This window comes from Pinus tabuliformis, chromosome 2_2 (genome assembly GCF_031772625.1).
Source record: "Pinus tabuliformis cultivar Carrire ecotype Pingquan chromosome 2_2, CPIR1, whole genome shotgun sequence".
NCBI classification, from domain to species: domain Eukaryota; kingdom Viridiplantae; phylum Streptophyta; class Pinopsida; order Pinales; family Pinaceae; genus Pinus; species Pinus tabuliformis.
The window spans coordinates 601627532-601646335 of NC_142300.1; positions in this window are offsets into that span (position 1 = coordinate 601627532).

The following is an 18804-nucleotide window of genomic DNA, read 5'->3' on the forward strand; positions in this document are numbered from 1 at the left end:
TACCTTGTTCGGGATTTACAAGTAGATGTTCCAGAACTCACCTTTACTAGACAAGTTGATTGAAGATCTTTTGTTTTCTTAATATTAATATAATTTGTATATTGTTGAGAGTAAACTAGGCTTTAGAGTATAAATAATCACATGGAATGTGAAAGGCCATGTGGAATATGAAGAGTCATGGGGGTAGGTGAAAGGTCATGGTAGGTGAAAAATCGCCTTACCTTCTATAAATAAACCCTCATGGCTAGATGTAAGGGACCCTTAGTTTCAGACTCAATTTATGTATATTGTTTGAGAGCTAATATACCTCTTGAGGATTCATGTAGTGGATTTACATTTCCACTAGTGGAGTTCATGGATGTTTCATGTGATGGTGTTATGAAAATTTCAACTTAATGTTCAAATCTCTTTGAGCCAAAGTATGCAATTCCTTCCATGTTTTGTCAGACGTTGTGAGATTCTTTTTGTGATGATATAATGGTATATGTGTTTCTTTTATTGTGTTTAGGTTAAATAAATTGTTTTATTGATTTAAGCGCATATCATTTATGGGGTTGTGTGATTTTATATGCTTTCATATTTGTTATCAATTATCAACTAATTTATGGTTGATGAATGAATTTTTATCTTATACGTTAATTTATGCTAAAAATTTTCTAACATTACTTCCTTTAAAATTCATGTCACATTATTTAGCCATTGTTATGTTCATGGCATTTGACATGATATATTTCCATAAAGCTACTTAACTTGTCTTTGTTGAAAGTCTTAATTGTTCTCTAAATTTTGGTGTTCATCTTGTCCAAAGTGATCCTTCAAACTACATGGTAGCAGTTAGGACTACATACCAGATGGGATTCCGATACCAAACCGTGTAGAGTCTAGTTGGGATTCTAAACCAGGGAGATCCCTTATTGTTGGCGGTAAAATTTGGTTCGTCAACATGTTCATTTTATTATTAAAAATGATAGAATTGAAGAAAGGGGAAAACCGACAAATTATGATGCCTTGGGATGGGGAAAACTTGACTTAAGAGGAAAAATATATATTGGATGAATTTTTCCCTTTAATGTGATGATTAGTCTTCCCAAGGAGCTAAAAGGTTGGGAGGATGAAGGATCAAAGTGTGTTTATAAAAATGAAAGAGAAAAGTTATTAAGGAGATTTTTCCTTTTTCCTTTTTTGTTTTGAGCATTACTCCATTATTCCTCTCATACACTCATTTTTTCCCTCCCTCACTCAGAAATTTGAATTGGCATGAGAATTGGTGACAATTTGTGTGACAAGAAATGAATGTGTTGTAGCACTTTGTCTTTGGAATAAATGGATTTAAGGATTGGGGATGGTCCTAGTTGTGTGTGGCACATAGTGAACTGAAGAGGGGAGGGTTGAAAGATTGTAGAGATAAGAGAAGGAATTCCTTGTGTTGTGCAAACCTGCATGGTATTTTTGTGATTGTGATCTTATTCAACGATGGAAAGGTTGATCACTAATTTTTCCTATGTGTGTGAAGGAGAATGGCCTTCACTTCTGGTGTTAAAAATTGGTATGAATTTGAGTGTGTGAAATGCCCCCGAGTTAAGTTCTCCTCAAGGCATCATGATCTAGCATAGGGGTGGCCAGCTGTAAGAAAAAATTCAACACAACTGAGCCTATGGTGGGGTGGAATGTGTCTCACCCTACTTCAGTTTCCAGTATTTTCTAGTTGCAATAGACAAATATTTATTTATATGTTAATGATATTTTTGGCATAGATGGTTTAGTGACATGCATGATTATTTGATTTCTCTTTTTAGCACATTTATATGTACATTCATTTACCCTTCTATTAATTTATCATGCCTATAGCAATTATACTATTTTACTGTAACTTTTCATATGTATTAAATTTTGTGGCGGTGCTAATTGAGGAACATAGGCTTCCTAAATTATTATTTAAATATGTCATTTTGGAAATCATGTTATAAATTTTCTTCTAGGAGGTTCCATGAGATGAAACTTGAAACATGCTAAGGGGAAATCTTGTTGATACTCTGGTCCTATTTTCAGATCTTGGGCAGCAAAATTTTAGAAAATATGATCAAAGGAAGTTAGGCTTCCTAAATGCATCTTTAAATAGGTCATGTTGGCATTTCTACTACAAATTTTCTTCTGGTATGTTACGAAAGCTAAAAATTGGATATAGTGAGGGGAAATCTCATGGTCATCTGATTAAAATTTCTGATCTTAGGTCATGATATTTTAGGGGATAAGATCAGAGGAAGTTGAGCTTCTCGGATACTCCTAAAATCTTGCATCAAACTGACTTATCCTAAAACAATTCCCCTGGTAGGTTCTAGAACCTAAAACTTGGATCAGAGTAAGGGAGAATCTCGTTGATCATATTAGCCAACTTTTAGACTTTAGGTCATGATATTTTAGGAGATATGATCAGAGGAAGTTGAGCTTCCTATATGCTCCTAAAATCATGCATCAAGTAGATCACGTTTTCATTATGTTATAACTTTTCTTCTAGTAGGTTCCAAAAGCTTATACTTTGACCATAATCAGGGGAAATCCCACTAATCATCTAGTTTCATTTTAAAAACTTGGGCTGTTATAATTTAGGAGATATGCCCTAAGGACTTTGATATATTAGTTTTCACACAAAGTGTTATAAGAAATGCCTAAACGGTTTAATGATTCATTACATAAAGGATGTTTGATGAATTGGAAGGAGATATGTGTTATGGCTCTAAAGCAACTACAAAATTGACTTGGATCTCACCCTCTGGTTCCAATTGGCTCGATGAGCCCTCCAGAGACCACTCTCGGGGGCTGATCTCCTCCTCCTTTGCCTCCTATCTATCTAGCTACTTACACATTCTTTAACCTCATCCCTTTGGTTGGACCACCTTGGGATCACCCTTCAATATCCAAGGTTTTCAAGCGACTAAATTCAATTCCTAAGATAGGTATACCTCCCACCATCCCCCGCAAAGCAGCTCTCTCTCTTACATGGCACGGATTGGTCAGAAAATTCACTAGACTCTGGCCCTTGCCAAAAACTATGCAAAAATGGATAGAATGCAACTAGACTCCGAAAATTTAAGGGAAAATCTCGGTTCATTTTGTGGTACATAATAATTCACCTTTTACTTCAAATCCAAAGAATATTGCAATCTAATTTCTAGGAACATACCATACTTCATGGACTCAAGGGGCCTTTATTTAAATCAATGGACTCCAAACTTCGATCTGGAGCTTAACATACCAAATCTAGTTTCAGTTTAGGTTCGCCTTCCCCATCTTCCTATCCATTATTAGGGAGACGAATCGGTAAGAGCCACAGGCAAAGAATTCATGAAATATATTGATTAAAATGAACCAAAGGAGAACCTCCATGCATGCGCATAGATCTGTGTAGAATCTGATCTAGCCAAAGGGATACCATATGAAGTGAATATAAAAGTATATATTTGGACACACATCCAACAAATCGATTATGAACAACTCCCATTCAAATGCAAGGTATGTCAAAAATATGGTCATTTCATAAACAAATGTCTAAATCAATCAGCAAAGGACAAGAGGCTTAAGAAGCACAATGGGAAATTGTTAGGCACAAAAATTCCATCAATCCCAACAAACCCACTAATAAACATGCACAACCCCTTTATGTACCCTCTTCTTGTGTTCCTTCATCCTCAAATTTCAACCCCTTGCCTCAAACCGGGAACTCTCAACACTCTTCCTCCAACTCTTTCAGATTCTTAGCTAATCTCCTTGTTGATCTAGCTCTAGATGATCACCCTACTAGCATCCTTGAGCACGAAGAGGAGGAAAATTTCGAAGATCCACTTGCTTCCTTCCAGTCTCACCTTCATTTTTCTTATATGAGTTAGATTGACCCCATCCCACCCTTTATTAGCCAATCATCTTGTATTTGACCTCGCTGTCATAGATCCTACCTCCCTCCCAACTAAAACACCTCGTCATCTCTTAAATTATTCTACTCCTTCCTTTATAGGGATTCTAACCATAACCAAAGTTAAAGAGGTCTTAGTGCCTCCAAAATTGCTTCAAAAGAAAACTAGAAAGAAGACTAATAAAGAAGTTTGAGATGAAGCAATGCAAAAAGACATGGCAATGAGTATTTAGCAACCAATGGACACATATCTAGACAAAGGGATAGTAATGAAGGAAACACAAACCCAGAAAGGGAGAGGCAAGGGCTCTTCTACCCCCTCAAAAGGTAAATAATGAATCTGGTCTCCTAGAACTACAAAGGCCTTAGGAATTCAACCAAAAAAATGTAATAAAAGACCTAATTAGATCAGAAAACAATGCAATTATACTACTCCATGAGACCAAGCTTAGTGAGGAGCAAATTTCATATGTAGTTAAGATGATCAAGAATTTCAAAGAAGCAGTAATTAGTGTAAGAGGGGCATCAAGAGGCATTTGCACTATATGGAACCAAATAATCATGGGTATCCAAATAATTTATAACAGATATTAGCATTGGATTAAAACTAATTTACATAATAAATAAAGTGGGGATGATCTTAAAATATATAACATATATGCCCTTGTTCATTACAGAGGCAAATAATAGTGTCAGAGTTCACTAGAAACCAATCTAAAATTTGAAGATAATCAACATGTCATACTAGGTGGTGATCTCAACCTTGTTATGAATGTTGGAGAAAAAAGAGGCGGGTTATTCCTTCCAAATCCAAACAAAGATAAGCTTGAAGCTATAATGATTTAGCATAGCCTAATGGATATCAAGCTAAAGAATGGAAAGTATACTTGGAGAAACATGCGCATAGGGCCAGGCAATATCAAGGAAAGATTGGATCGATTCTTAATCCACACGAATCTCATTACAGATGTTGGAACAACATCATCTAAAATTCTTTCAACAACTACATATGATCATAACCACATCACTTTAATCATGGGAGAAAGCATCAACTTGGGACCTATCCCATTTTGATATAACCTTTTGTCCACAATTGAAGATGCCAAATAAATGATCCAACTAGCTTGGCACACCAGAATCAATGGCACCCCTAGCTATGTTTAGGAGTCAAAGCTAAAACCCTTAAATCATATTTAAAAGGCTGGGCAAAAGCAAGCTACATAGAGCCAACTCAGGAGAAGATCGATCTTCAAAAGAAAATGGCAAATGTGCAGGAAAGATTGGAAAATGAGGAAGAAATAGCAGAATTGCAAGCCAAATAAAAGGACCTACAATGGAAATTATACCAAACCAAAGGAAAGAAGAGGAGAGTTGGAGGATCAAATCCAAAAGCCTATGGATACAAGCCAATGAAAAAATAAAACTTTTTTCCATAATCAAGCAAATCTAGAAGAAATAAAAATTGGGTTGATTCGATATTCGGAGAAGGAAACATCTTCATTGAAGGGCCATAAGTAGTCAAAGAAGAAGCACGCCAACACTTCAAAAGATTACTTATAGTAGATACAGAGCTTGCCAATTTTGAAGAAATCCTTAGGAAAATTGTAAAAATGGTATCAAAAGAAGCCAATGCAACATTAATAAAGGTAGTAGATTGAGAGGAATTGAATTGGGAATTCTAGAGCCTACATCTAGGTAACTTATCTTGCCCAGATGGATTTACCATAGCCTTCTACCTCTCTTATTGGGATCTCATCAAAAAAGATCTCCTTAAGATGATTTAATGGGCTTAGAAAAAGTGAAAAATACGGGGTAATACCAATTCAACCTTCCTAGCTCTAATTCCAAAACAAACTAGGCCAACCACATTTGATCCATTTTGGCCAATTCTTTATACTATTCATCATACAAAATTCTAGCAAATCGACAAAATTCTAGCAAATCAATGTAGAAATTCTCACTGTAGATTAAACTGATTATGCAATGTACTAAAGAAAAATACTTAATCTACTTCTACAATCAAACTTGCGGAAGCTTAATCGATTTTAAGCAAGATCAAACAGAACACATATAACAGAGAAGAAGATTCAATCATACATGAAACACAGAAGAATACTCTGGGGAAAGCCTCAGCTAAAAACCCCGCTATCTGTATTATCATACAAGTGGAAATATCTTAGGATTACACAAAGCTTTAGCTCTCAAGCTATCCAGCTCTTAGTACAATCCCTCACTGTTGCTCATAGACAGAATAGACAACACATATGCCTTCCTTCAGTCCTCCAAGCCTCCTATTTCCTTGCGCAGTTTCTCCTGGGTCCTCCAGCTGTAACCTATGTGATTCTCACCTCACACACTGCTCTGACCTCTGTAGTAACTGCGCAATCCTCAAGGAATGAATTCCTTCTGCATGCAAGAGATATTCTCATGGGAATATTCTAGCAATTGATAGTACACTGTCCCTGCCTGATGCAGGAGCATTCAGACTTAGCCAGCAATGTGAAAGTTTGTTCACATGTTGTGGCTAAACAAGTTGGATTTCATTGACCTGATTGGTCAAAAGGCAGTTTTACTAAGAGGGTTTGATCTCTCAAGAAATGAGTTGTATTTCATTATTGTAATAAGTTAGAAATTGTCTTATTTTAGGCTCAAAGATGAGTTGTTAGCATAGGTGTGAGATAGAGCTAGGAATTAGAAGATTTGTTGTTATATTTATTAAAAATAGGGATTGATTTGTTAGACATAGTTAGAGTGATATCCGATTTATAAAAGGGAGGAAAATGTAATGAAAACGGAGAGAGGATTGAGGAGTGGATTTAGTAGAGTGAGAGCAGGAATAGTGTGTGGATTGGGTTTTGAGACAAAGGTATTTATTTTGTTGTAATCAGGCCCAAGGCCGAGACTTTGTAAGTAATTTATTATGAATAAATCATATTGTGTGTAAGATTGGTTATCGAACCTATGGAAACCCTTGTTTGCTTGCAAATCCTTTGTATTCGGGACATAGTGTTATTTCCTTTACTATTCTGTGTTTCATGTCGAAATCGCGGGTTTTATAGAAGTCTGAGGCCTTTTCCTTTAAATATCATTGTTTGATCCGCTTAAATCCTGACCGTCGGATCACCTTTATCAGGTCGGCGGAGTTTATTATGTAGTTTCGGGCCCGCAAGTGTAAAACCCGAAATACACTAAAAATGAGCGCAAAACATAGTTGGATTTGGAATCCGGACTTGAAACATTTATAGGCGAGGATCTATACCATATCGGGTCCGTAAGAATGATATCGGATCGGTGCTTTGAAGCATAAGGAGCCTGGGAATTGGACACGGCGACTTGCGATCGGGCGATTAAATCGCAACCGTTGGATCATGATCAACCACGACCGTTGGATCGCCAAGTGGTCTCACTACAGTGAATGGTTATCAGGCGCGTCAAAAGCTGTAAGTGGTTTTAGTGGTCTGGCACCCGATTCCATTGAAATGTTGCCACGTAGCAAAGGCGGAGGGGAATAAAACTGCTTTATCGGGTGGTTAACCTCCGATCTATTGTTCTATCCAAAATCTCCAAGGATCGTCAAATATCATAGATACAGATCAACAGTCACCGAGGGTCGATGCGTTGACTTTCAGCGTACGATAAGCACGCCAATATAAAAAGGTAAATATCAATGTTTTGCATTGTTTTTCAATGTATTTTGGGAAAAAGGAAAACAGTCGGGTTATAGTTTAAAGGGGATCCGCAGGGTGATTTTGGGGTTTTCTTGAGTTCTGCTTCTACGTTGTGTCACTGCCATTAATCTCAACTGGGTATTTGTCTGAACTAACATGCATGAGTTATTTATGAGAGAACATTCAATTATCTGGAGAACACTAGTTGCATGCATGCATGCATTAACTGACTGAACTCACAATTAATTCCACAAACTGTTTGGAACTAATTTAACTGGACTTAACTCAGTTAACTGAGCTAACTAATTACAACTCAAATACAACTCATCCTTATCTCCTTAATTAAGGAAGAACTTCCTCAATCAAAGGGATAACTATTGCATGTCTTCATAAAGACTTCATGTTTGAATTTCACCAACTACTTAACTCAAGATGAATTAATTAATTATTTTTCAAATAGCTGGTGAGACTAAATTCGAATTTTAATTCTCAATTTTAATTCAAGGACAAATTAAAATTGGAATATATCCTGAAATGCTATCTATAGCAATGATATTTTTAGCATTTCTATTTTTATCATTTCTTGTTGCTATTTTCAACACTCCCTCTCAACAAGAAAGGGATTATTTGTCACCCCGATCCTACCTCTATGGAACTCAAATTTACACTTTGATAATGCCTTAGTCAAAATGTCAGCATCTTGCTCCTCGGTCGAAATATATTGCAACAACATGATCCTCCTCGCCACATAGTGTCTAAGATGATGATACCGAATGTCGATATGCTTGGACCTATCATGAAATACTGGATTCTCAGAGAGTTTGATACATCTTTGATTATCACAATAGATCACAGTTGGATCCATCCTCTGATCAAACAAACCAACTAGAATTTTCCGCATCCAAATGGCCTCACATGCTGCCTAACTTGCAGCCATGTATTCAGCCTCTGCTGAGCTAATTACAACTGACCTCTGTTTCCTGCTGTACCAAGAAACTGCAGCTAAACCAAGGTTGAAAATTCCTCTTGATGTGCTCTTCCAATTTGATGGACTCCCTGCTCAATCTACATCTATGAAGTGCTGAAGCTTCACTCCCTCTGTTCGTCTGTACCATAATCCATATTGAGATGTGCCTCTAAGGTATCTCAAAACATGCTTCACTGCCTTCCAAAATAGCTTGGTAGGCTGAACCATAGCTTGACTCAGTTGGTTCACCGCAAAGCACAAATCTAGTCGTGTGTTCACTAAGTACATCAGTGAACCCACAAGTTGTCGATACACAGTAGCTTCTACTACTTCTCTTGAAGTAGCATCCTCCTTCCTCCAGTTACTTGCTAGAGGAGTCTGCATGGGCTTGCACTTCTCCATGTGGAATCTCCTGAGTATCTCATTAGCATACTTGCCTTGAGACACAAACACTTCCCCATCCATCTGCCAAACTTACATGCCTAGAAAGTAGTGCATGAGACCCATGTCTTTCATCTCGAACTCTCTTGCAACGTCCTCCTTGCAAGACATGATCAACTGATCATCACCTGTCAATATCAAATCATCAACATAAAGAACAATGATCAACTGCTTACCTTCCACCATGATGTGGTACAAGTTCGCATCCGCTTCACTCTTTGTGAAGCCCAACCCGATGAAGTAGTTTTCGATCCTGGTGTACCAAGCATGGTTGCTTGCTTCAGCTCGTACAAATCTCTCTTGAGTCGGAACACATGCGACTCACAATCGAAGGTCTCAAATCCTTCCGGCTGCTCTATGTACCCCTCTTCCTCAATCTTGCCATTGAGGAATGCAGTCTTCACATCCATCTGATGGATCTTCCCACCGATCTGTGCTGATAGTGCCAACATTGATCTGATAGATGAGTACCTTGCTACAGGAGAAAAATTCTCATCATAGTCGATCCCCTCGACCTGTGAGAAACCACAGGCAACAAACCTTGCCTTATGTTTCTCCACACTGCCATCAACAGCTTGCTTTACCTTGTAAAGCCAATGGGAACTCACAACTGAATTGTTCTTTGGTCTTGGAACAACATCCCAAACACTTTTATGAACTATGTAGTCATGCTCCTCCACCATAGCATCAACCCAAACTGGTTGCTGCACTGCCTCCTCAAAGGAAGATGGTTCGATCTCTACACATTCCCCAACAAGGGCCATGTAACCAGTGTACCACTCAGGTGACCTCCTCTATCTGCGCTGAGAAGATGGCTCTCCCACATTCTCTCTTGCATCCATCAACAATCTGTCAGCCTCCCTTGTGTGTTTCTGCCCCTCTCTGGAAGACTCTGCATGAGTGGATGTCTCCACTCCTAGAACCTCTGCATGCGACTGCTCCACATCAGTCTGAGGCTCCTCCTCCTTAGGAACCAAAAGTTCCTCCTCTGCCTGCAACTTGAGCTCCCTCTCAAGGGAAACTCGCATGGCCTTCAGCTCATCAAACTTAAGATCTCTATGAACCACTGTCCTCTGACTGGTAGGCAAATACACCCGATAGTTGTGGGGAGTATCAGTGTACCCCACAAGTATCCCCAACTCTGTTGTCAGCTCTAGCTTCTTCTGGGCATCCTTGGTCACATGGAAATAAACCAATGAGCCAAAGATCCTGAAGTGACCCACATCTGGTCTCTTCCTGGAGAAAGCTTCCTCTGGTGTCTTCATCCCAAGTATGCGATGCGGGCTTCTATTCTGCAAGTAAACCGTTGTGTTGCATGCCTTAGCCCACAAATGAAGTGGTAGGACTTGGTCATGCAGCATCGCCCGAGCTGCTCCCACAATCATTCTATTCTTCCTCTCGACCACCCCATTCTGTTGTGGGTTATGAGGTGTCGTCAACTCTCGTTTAATTCCTTCTATAGCACAGAAGTCCTTAAACTATTGAGAGACATACTCTCCACCATTGTCGCTTCGCAAGGCCCTAACCTTCTTTCTTGATTCTTTCTCAACCAAGGCTTTGACCTCACAAAACCTTGAGAAGGTTTGATCCTTCTTCTACATGAAATAGATCTAGCATCTACGAGAAAAATCATCAATGGAAATCACATAATACCTTTGTTTAGCAATGGAGGCTGTCAAGAATGGTTCACACACATCGGTATGAACTCGCTCCAAAATTGCTTCAGCTCAACTGTCTCAATCATGAAAGGAAGATTTTTCATACTTACCCAAGGTACAACCTTTTCATGTGTCCACTTGCTCAAGTTTACCTTTGGGAAGTCCGGTAGAAATCTGCTGCATTATCTTCAAGGCCACATGATGCAAGTGGCCCAACCTTCTATGCCATAACTCGCCAATATCTTGGCTTTGCACCAATTCTGCTTTCGAAATCAATGTAGCATAGTCATCTACCTCCAGCTTGTAGAGATTCTTCACTCGAATCCCAATCCTCTTGGTCTAACCCGTGGCTATGTGTTTGAGGAATGAATTTCCTTTACTAAAGACTACATCATAGCCTTTGTCTTCCAACATCATGACCAATACCAAGTTTTTCTTCAGTCCAAGCACATACTTTACATCAGTCAGGGTGAGATGAGCTCCATACTCCCTCTGAAACACAATCGTACCTTCACCTAAAACACGATACTTTCCATCATAGCCCATCTCGATGTGCATCTGGAGGTCTTTCTCCTCCAAGGTACTGAATAAACTCTTATCGTCGGTAATGTGGAATGAGGCTCCACTCTCCAGGTATCAAACACAACCCACCATCAATGAAACCATGCATGTGATGAGGGTAAAATCCAATTTGAACTGTGAGGCCAGTGCCTCACCTTCTGATCCTTTCGAGGATCCATTCTTGGATTTCTTCAATGGATAATTAGTTGCATAATGGCCCACCTCATGACAATTAAAGCATCTCACTTTAGATCTGTCAATATTCTTCCTACCATGGGAAGAACTCGATTTGGAATGGGAAGCCTTCCCTTTCTATTTGCGCACCTTACTTGCTAAGACTAGATTTTCTTCATCATCGTGCTTAGATGAAGAACCATCTCTGGTGCTTCTCCTGATCTCCTCCTGCATCAGATCCGACCACAGTCGTTCCCAATCTGGCAGTTTCTCTCTTCCATTCACTAATTCCTAGTCGTTATGCCAGCTATTAGGAAGACCGAGGAGAGCAAGACTCACCATATCATCATCAATGGTCATGATTCCTACACTTCCAAGTTCATCTCTGCGGGTGGTGAGCTTGATCAGATATGTAGAGATCGTGTCGCCCTTTTCACGCTTGATTTTTCGAAACTTGTCCTTCAGCACCAGCTTCCTCTGGTTGTTTTTGTTCTGATATAGGTCCTTCAATGTCTTCCACATTGAAAACAGAGTCTCCTTCCCATGGAGACTCGAGACAATATGGTCTCGAACTCCCTCCAGAAGGATCCTCCTCGCTCTCGCCACACATTTCTTCCATTTTGCTAATTCTTGGGCATTAGCTGTTGGCTTGGGGACTTCCTGATCAATGAAATCCTTCAAACCATTGTCTTCTAATACCACTTCCATGTGATCCTTCCATATTATGTAATTCGAGCTGTCATCCAGGGCATACTCGAGTCTCAAGCCATTTAACGCCATTGGTGAACTTTGAGATGTGATAAGAAATCAATTTTGTACCTACAATCAAGAACTTCAAAACTTTGAACTTCTCCCTTGTTTGTATATTGTTCTCCGCTTTGATCACCTTTGCTCCGATACCATGTAGAAATTCTCACTGTAGCTTAAACTGATTATGCAATGTACTAAAGCAAAATACTTAATCTACTTCTACAATTAAACTTGCAGAAGCTTAATCGATTTTGAGCAAGATCAAACAGAAAACATATAACAAGGAAGAAGATTCAATCAAACATGAAACACAAAATAATACTCTGAGGAAAGCCTCAGCTAAAAACCCCGCTATCTGTATTATCATACAAGTGGAAATATCTCAGGATTACACAAAGCTTTAGTTCTCAAACTATCCAGATCTCAGTACAATCCCTCACCGCTGCTCATAGACAGAATAGACAACACATATTCCTTCCTTCAGTCCTCCAAGCCTCTTATTTCCTTGCGCAGTTTCTCTTGGGTCAGCTATAACCTATGTGATTCTCACCTCACACACTGCTCTGACCTCTGTAGTAATTGCACAAGCCTCAAGGAATGAATTCCTTCTGCATGCAAGAGATATTCTCATCGGAATATTCTAGCAACTTACAGTACATTGTCCCTGCCTTTAATCTCAACTGGGTCTTTGTCTGAACTGACATGCATGAGTTATTTATGAGAGAATATTCAGTTATCTGGAGAACACTAGTTGCATGCATGCATGCATTAACTGAATGAACTCACAATTAGTTCCACAAACTGTTTGGAACTAAGTTAACTGGACTTCTCTCAGTTAACTGAGCTAACTAATATCAACTCAAATACAACTCATCCTTATCTCCTTAATTAAGGGATAACTTCCTCAATCAAAGGGATAACTGTTGCATGTATTCACAAAGACTACATGTTTGAATTTCACCAACTAATTAACTCAAGATGAATTAACTAATTATTTTTCAAACAGCTGGTGAGACTAAATTTGAATTTAATTCAAGGACAAATCAAAATTGGAATATATCCTGTGTTAACACCCAGGTTGTTCCCTATGACACCCAAGGGAATACGGCCGGGGTAACCACTAACCAATCTTTGGACGACAGTTTCTAGCCAAACTGTAGTCCGAGAGGGCTCTCTCTTTATAGTTTATCTCTGTTTGTAATGATTTTAGGCTAGCTATAAGTTCATGTCTGTTTTGAGTTTTTGCTTGGATGATAATTTCAATCAAGGTGCTTATGTATTCTCCAAAGAGTTCTAGTCCATTGGGCTATGGAGTCAGTGGTCCTTTAGATGCTTGATGTGATGCTGTGATACTGTAGTGATGCTGCAGAGCCAGATTAGTGTCTGAGAAATAACTTTTGAAATAATGATGGAATGGGGTGTATCCAGTTAGTGCAAGGCAATTAAGAATCTTACAGTTAACTGTTGGAGTAAGACAGTGAGAATATTGACCCAGGAGCATTTAAGAATTTCTAGGTGATATTCGTACACATAGAATTAACAGACACATGAGCAATTAAGAATTCATGTACATATTTAACCCTGAAGACAAACATTTACAGCAGCAAAAATTGAGCACAAGGTGTGATAAACAGATCTTGTACTATTCTTTTTCTTCACTGCTAGCTTAGTATGAGATAAGTATGATTTGATAAACATAAGAAAAACAATAACAGAGTTTTGAAGAAAACTTGTTATTTCGTCAGACAGCACAGGAATTCTGCATCAACACAGGGAGCATCCTCCAGACATCAAATAATTTCAGGAAATCACTAAGCTCATCCAGCCCTTTGTATTAGATAATTCTGAAAGTGTACAATACAAGTGTTCTCATAGAGAAAATTACCAACCCCTTATGTGTTACTCAGGGGAGTTTATATACAAAATTTACATCAAAAATATCAACGAATGAGTTAATATCTCATTTATGATATGCTAATCTCCGGAATGCAGTAGCTGAAGGAGTGAATGCAGCCGAAATTCCTTTATGCTTCAGCTGTCAAATAGTCAGAAGATATTTGGACTTTATGACTGTTAGAGTCGGTTGGAGATGCGCTGTTCAAAACTCGGCTAGCTGTCATCGTCTTACGTGATGAGTCACCTTTTAGATGCTTTTAAATGCTAACCCTTTTCCGTTGTTTGTCTTCTAGGGACCTGGAGCTGGCAGTGGCCGAATGACTGAAGCTACCGTGGCAAAATCTGGAGCATTGCCTGCCACCAATCCTCCTTAGGCATTTGATGTCTCCGTATCTTTATTAAGGTCTCATCGGCCTCTGTATACCGCCAAAAGTTAGGAGGAGTTTCAAACAAATGGTTTGCCTCATTTTCAATGAAGAATAGGCCTTCCAGTTTAGTGTACAAGCTCTGTCCCGTTGGTGGCCCTGTTTGCTCAGGAGTACTGCCAGATGCAGTGATTTGATTTTCAATATAAGTGACCATCCTGTTGGTAAATTGATCTCTGGTGATCAATCTCCCTGTGCTGCTTAATAGGCTGGGCAGTCCCCTTGCTTGCAGCATTCCCATTTTAAGTTTATACTCCTCCACCTCAGCCTGTATTTCATAGCATTTTCTCTCCACAGTTTGCACATAACTTCTGAGAGTTAGCACCTTTTTAGCTGTGAGGATGGCCTCTGTTCTGTTGTTGATGCCAATGGCTGCCAGCTCCTCTTTGTCCTGCCCGTTCAAAAAATCTATCAGTCTGTTTGCTTGCTCAGGTCTGTTTCCCAGCACTGTTTTGGCCCTCTGGATTTCTGTCTGTGCTTGGCCAATCAAATCCATTTGCTCATGGATTGTCTTGATGGATATCCATTCTTTGGTGATATTTTGGCTAATCTTACCCCATAAAATTCTTTTTAAGTCGGCCAGGGCACTTTCCAGATTTAGCTCCTTCTCCAAGGCCTTGATTTTGTCTTTTAGGGCCTTTATTTCTCTGGCCTGTTCTGCTACAGTTACTTTTGATTTGTCATACTTGGCCTCCATTTCTGCCAAATTTTCCTTGGCCTTTTTTATCTCATTTGCCTGGAGCTCCATTTCCTTGATGGCATTAGTTAACTCTTCTATGCTTGCACTGGCATCTGGGGCCGTTGTTGTTCCTGCTGCTTCTGAAGCGGGGGCCACTGCTACCCCTGTAGTTGTTGTTGTTGTTGAAGTTGTTGGGGGAGCTTGGGATGTGGATTCTCCCTGTTTGTCTTGTAGTGCTCCTTCTAGCTCTTTCTCCAATTCCCTGATCCTCTGGTCTTGCTGCATTAGGAGGTCTAGTTGGTCCTCAGCCCGTTTTTCCTTTTGAAGTTCAGCTGTTTGAGGGTGCTCTGTGGGCTGCAGCTTCAACCTCTTCTTCAGTGCATTCAGGTCATCATCTTTCTTCTTCATGAGGGCCTTCACACCCTTTGGATCACTAGGATCGTGTCCAAGATCAATGATGATGTCCTCCAAAGATTTTATTCTGTTATCTTTGGCCAGTGAGGACATTCTCTCAAAATCCAACTGTGTGTTGGTATTCTTTAGGGACTCTTTCAGCTCATGGGCCATGGTGGCCTTTTCTACCAAGGTGGCATAGACCATTTCTCCAGCTTGCTTGTGGAGTTCTATTTGGTCCATGGGATGAATGTCTTTGGCCAAGACCTCCACCCTTGTTTTCACAAAATCTGCAGATGATGTAGGCTGAGATTTTGTAGGCTTGAAATGACTGAATATCATTTTTTCTTCCTTAATGTCATATACAGACATTAATCTCTCTTGCTGGGCTGGTGTAGCATCTATAAATTGCTTGTATACTTCACCCCTCAGCAGCTCATTCTGAGCCTTTATTTCTTTGAAAGAAGCCTTGGTGCTCTTGGGCTTCTTGGTCTGCTGGGAAGAAGATGACACCTCCAAACCAAGTTGCATGCCTTGCTCCTGTTGGAATGAGCTGGTACCAGTGTGCTGGCTTGCTTCCCTGTCTTTCCTTGAACTGTCAAGGAATTCCTCAGTGATGTCTTCAACTTCTGGAGAGTCAGCCCTTTGCCTTTTGGCCTCTGGCTGATGGGAGGATCCACTAATAGGAGTGGACTCTTCTCTGTCTCTTTTAGTACCCCTCTCCTCATGTGCTGGGGTCTGCAAAATTGGTGCTATTAGTGGCTCAGTTTGTGGAGGAGGAGTTTTCTCTTGCTGCCGTTCTGTGAGCTCCTCTCTCTGCAGCTCATTTTGCTGTTCAGTTTGCTGCTGAGTTGAAGGGACAGCCTTCTCTTTTACTGCTTCCTCCTCAGCACCCATTATCCCTTTTCCTTTGTCTAAGCCTGGTGCTGCTGTAGAAGGTGCTTGTGTGGCTGGTGCAGTCCTTGAGGTTGAGGTCCCTTCCCCTACTGAATGAGGTCGTTTGAAGGGTACCTGCTGCACAGAGTCTAGGTCAAGAGTCTTTTCTAATTCTTTGACATTCTTTACCATCATTTCCTCTTCAGTTAATTTGTCAACTATAGAATCCTGTAGCCATTCCTGCTGGTTGGCATATTTTTCAATATGGGGATAACTGCAATGTTTAATGCCTATTAGTCTGTATTTCATTCTCCTAGTAGAAATGAAGCCTTCAGGGTCATAAGGGACCCACCGAAAACTGTATGACAGCTGGTATTTGTCTTTGAGGATCTGGTCAGCCTCTTCCCAACCTTCCTTTTTATTCATGATGAAAGGGCCCAGCTGATGTTTGAACTTGAGGTGGGCTTTCTTTTTGGAGCTGTGGAAGTTGGTAAGGTCAGACTGAATCAGCTGCCTATAATATTCAAGGGCAAATATCCTCATAGGCACATATTTTGGGAGCCTGAATGGACAAAGCTCACAGCCATACACTCTGATGACTGTATGATCCTCATATAGGTACCAATCACCTATTTTGGACTTCTTGGAAAGCTGCAAAGCTTTCTGTATTTCAGTTGATATTCTGGGAGGAGGAGCCCTCATCAACAAGCAGGAGACAGGGTATACAAACTGGTCAATAAACTCACAATAGGAATAGGGTGACATTTGGACCAGGTGATAAACAGATGTCCAGAAGATGACAGATCTTCTTTCCCCTCTATAATCCAGCTTTTTGATGTAGCATGGAAAAACCTGGGACTGATAATACATGAAAAGGCGATAGATGTAAGAGGAGTATTTGAAGACACCCTGTCTGTCCACTTTGCTCAACTGATCATGAATTTTGTTAGCTATGAACTTAGCAAAGTTAAACTTGCGGGCAGGGGGTTGGCCTGGACTATAAACAGACAGCAAAACCAGCATTGTTCCTTCCACATGCTCACTGGTTCTGTACCCCAGCACATAAGAGATCATATCTAGTAGTAGTCTGCCTGTTTCTGTAAAGGAGACATCGACATAGGGAGGTGGCCCTGCAGGCTGGCACTCAGGTTTCATGAATGTCCTGGTGACATTCTGAATCTCCTCACTAGTCATTTTGGCAGCAGCATCCAGCAGATAATTCATGGAAAAGGGAAATAGCAGCTCAGTCTGGTCAAAGTGGAGCATTTTATTAATGGATTCAGGATTGATGTGAAAGAGGATGCTCCCAGATGGAGACTTAATGGCTCTCTGCTGTACATCATAGTTTTCAGCACATAGGCGCACAATCTGAGGGAAAACATTAACAGAGGGGAGGCAGTAGTATGGTAGGTTTGACTCCCATATCCCATAGGTGTCCTTGCCATTCAAATAGTCTTCTCTCAACTGCCTGAAGGTCTGCATGAAGTCCCTATTACCCACAAAGTCTTCAATAAGGGAGTCCCTGTCAACAAGAGGCAAGGCCTCCAGGTCTTTGTTTGGGGCATTTAAAGGAGTAACATTGAGAGCTGTGGGTGCAGGGGCAGCCATTGTATAATCTGATTGTGAATAATGAGATTGCAGTGGTTTGCAAGGCTCCTCAGAGTTCAGTAATAGCCTCAATGTTGTCAATGCTTGAACTTTTCTTCACAGTGAAAGAGGCCGGCTTGTTTCTGCAGGTTTTAGCAAATTCACAAGGGTTGTGAATTGTTAGGAATGCTTTGCAGAGGGTGTGCAGGATCTATCTTGGTTAATTTGCAGCTGGCCTGTACTCGGCAAAAGGGAACAATGCCGAGCACCTTGAGAACAATTTTATGGTTTTAGGCGCGTGGGTTGACTGTTTCGATGCCGAATTATAGTGCAGAGGCAATGTAGGTTACTTTAGTTGACTCTCAGGTAGCAGACAGAGTTGGATTTTAGGATTTTGACAAGTGTTCAATGGTGAATTAGCAGAGAAATGGCATGCATGGGGCAAAACATGAGATTCACGGTGAATACCTGGATAAACGCTCGACAAGCCTGCGGGCCGAACCGTGAATGCTTTGTGGTGGTCGATTCGATGAGTTGGCACGGTACAAATTCGAATTTTGCAACTTGAGGGGCAGTCTGGCGCGGAAGCAGCAGCAAGAGCTCAGTGTATTTTCGCTTGAAAATGACACAAAACGGCTAATTCGGGCCTTGATAACGGTAATTTTGGCAAAAATGGCTTATTGGCGCTTTTCCGCCAATGACGTCAGCATGACGTCACGGCGGGCCCGGGTACGGAGGTGACACGGATGGTGAGGTGGAGGCCATCGTGGCTGGACATGTCAGCGGGCAGATGCGGTGGCAAGGCTACGTGGAGGGCCGCGC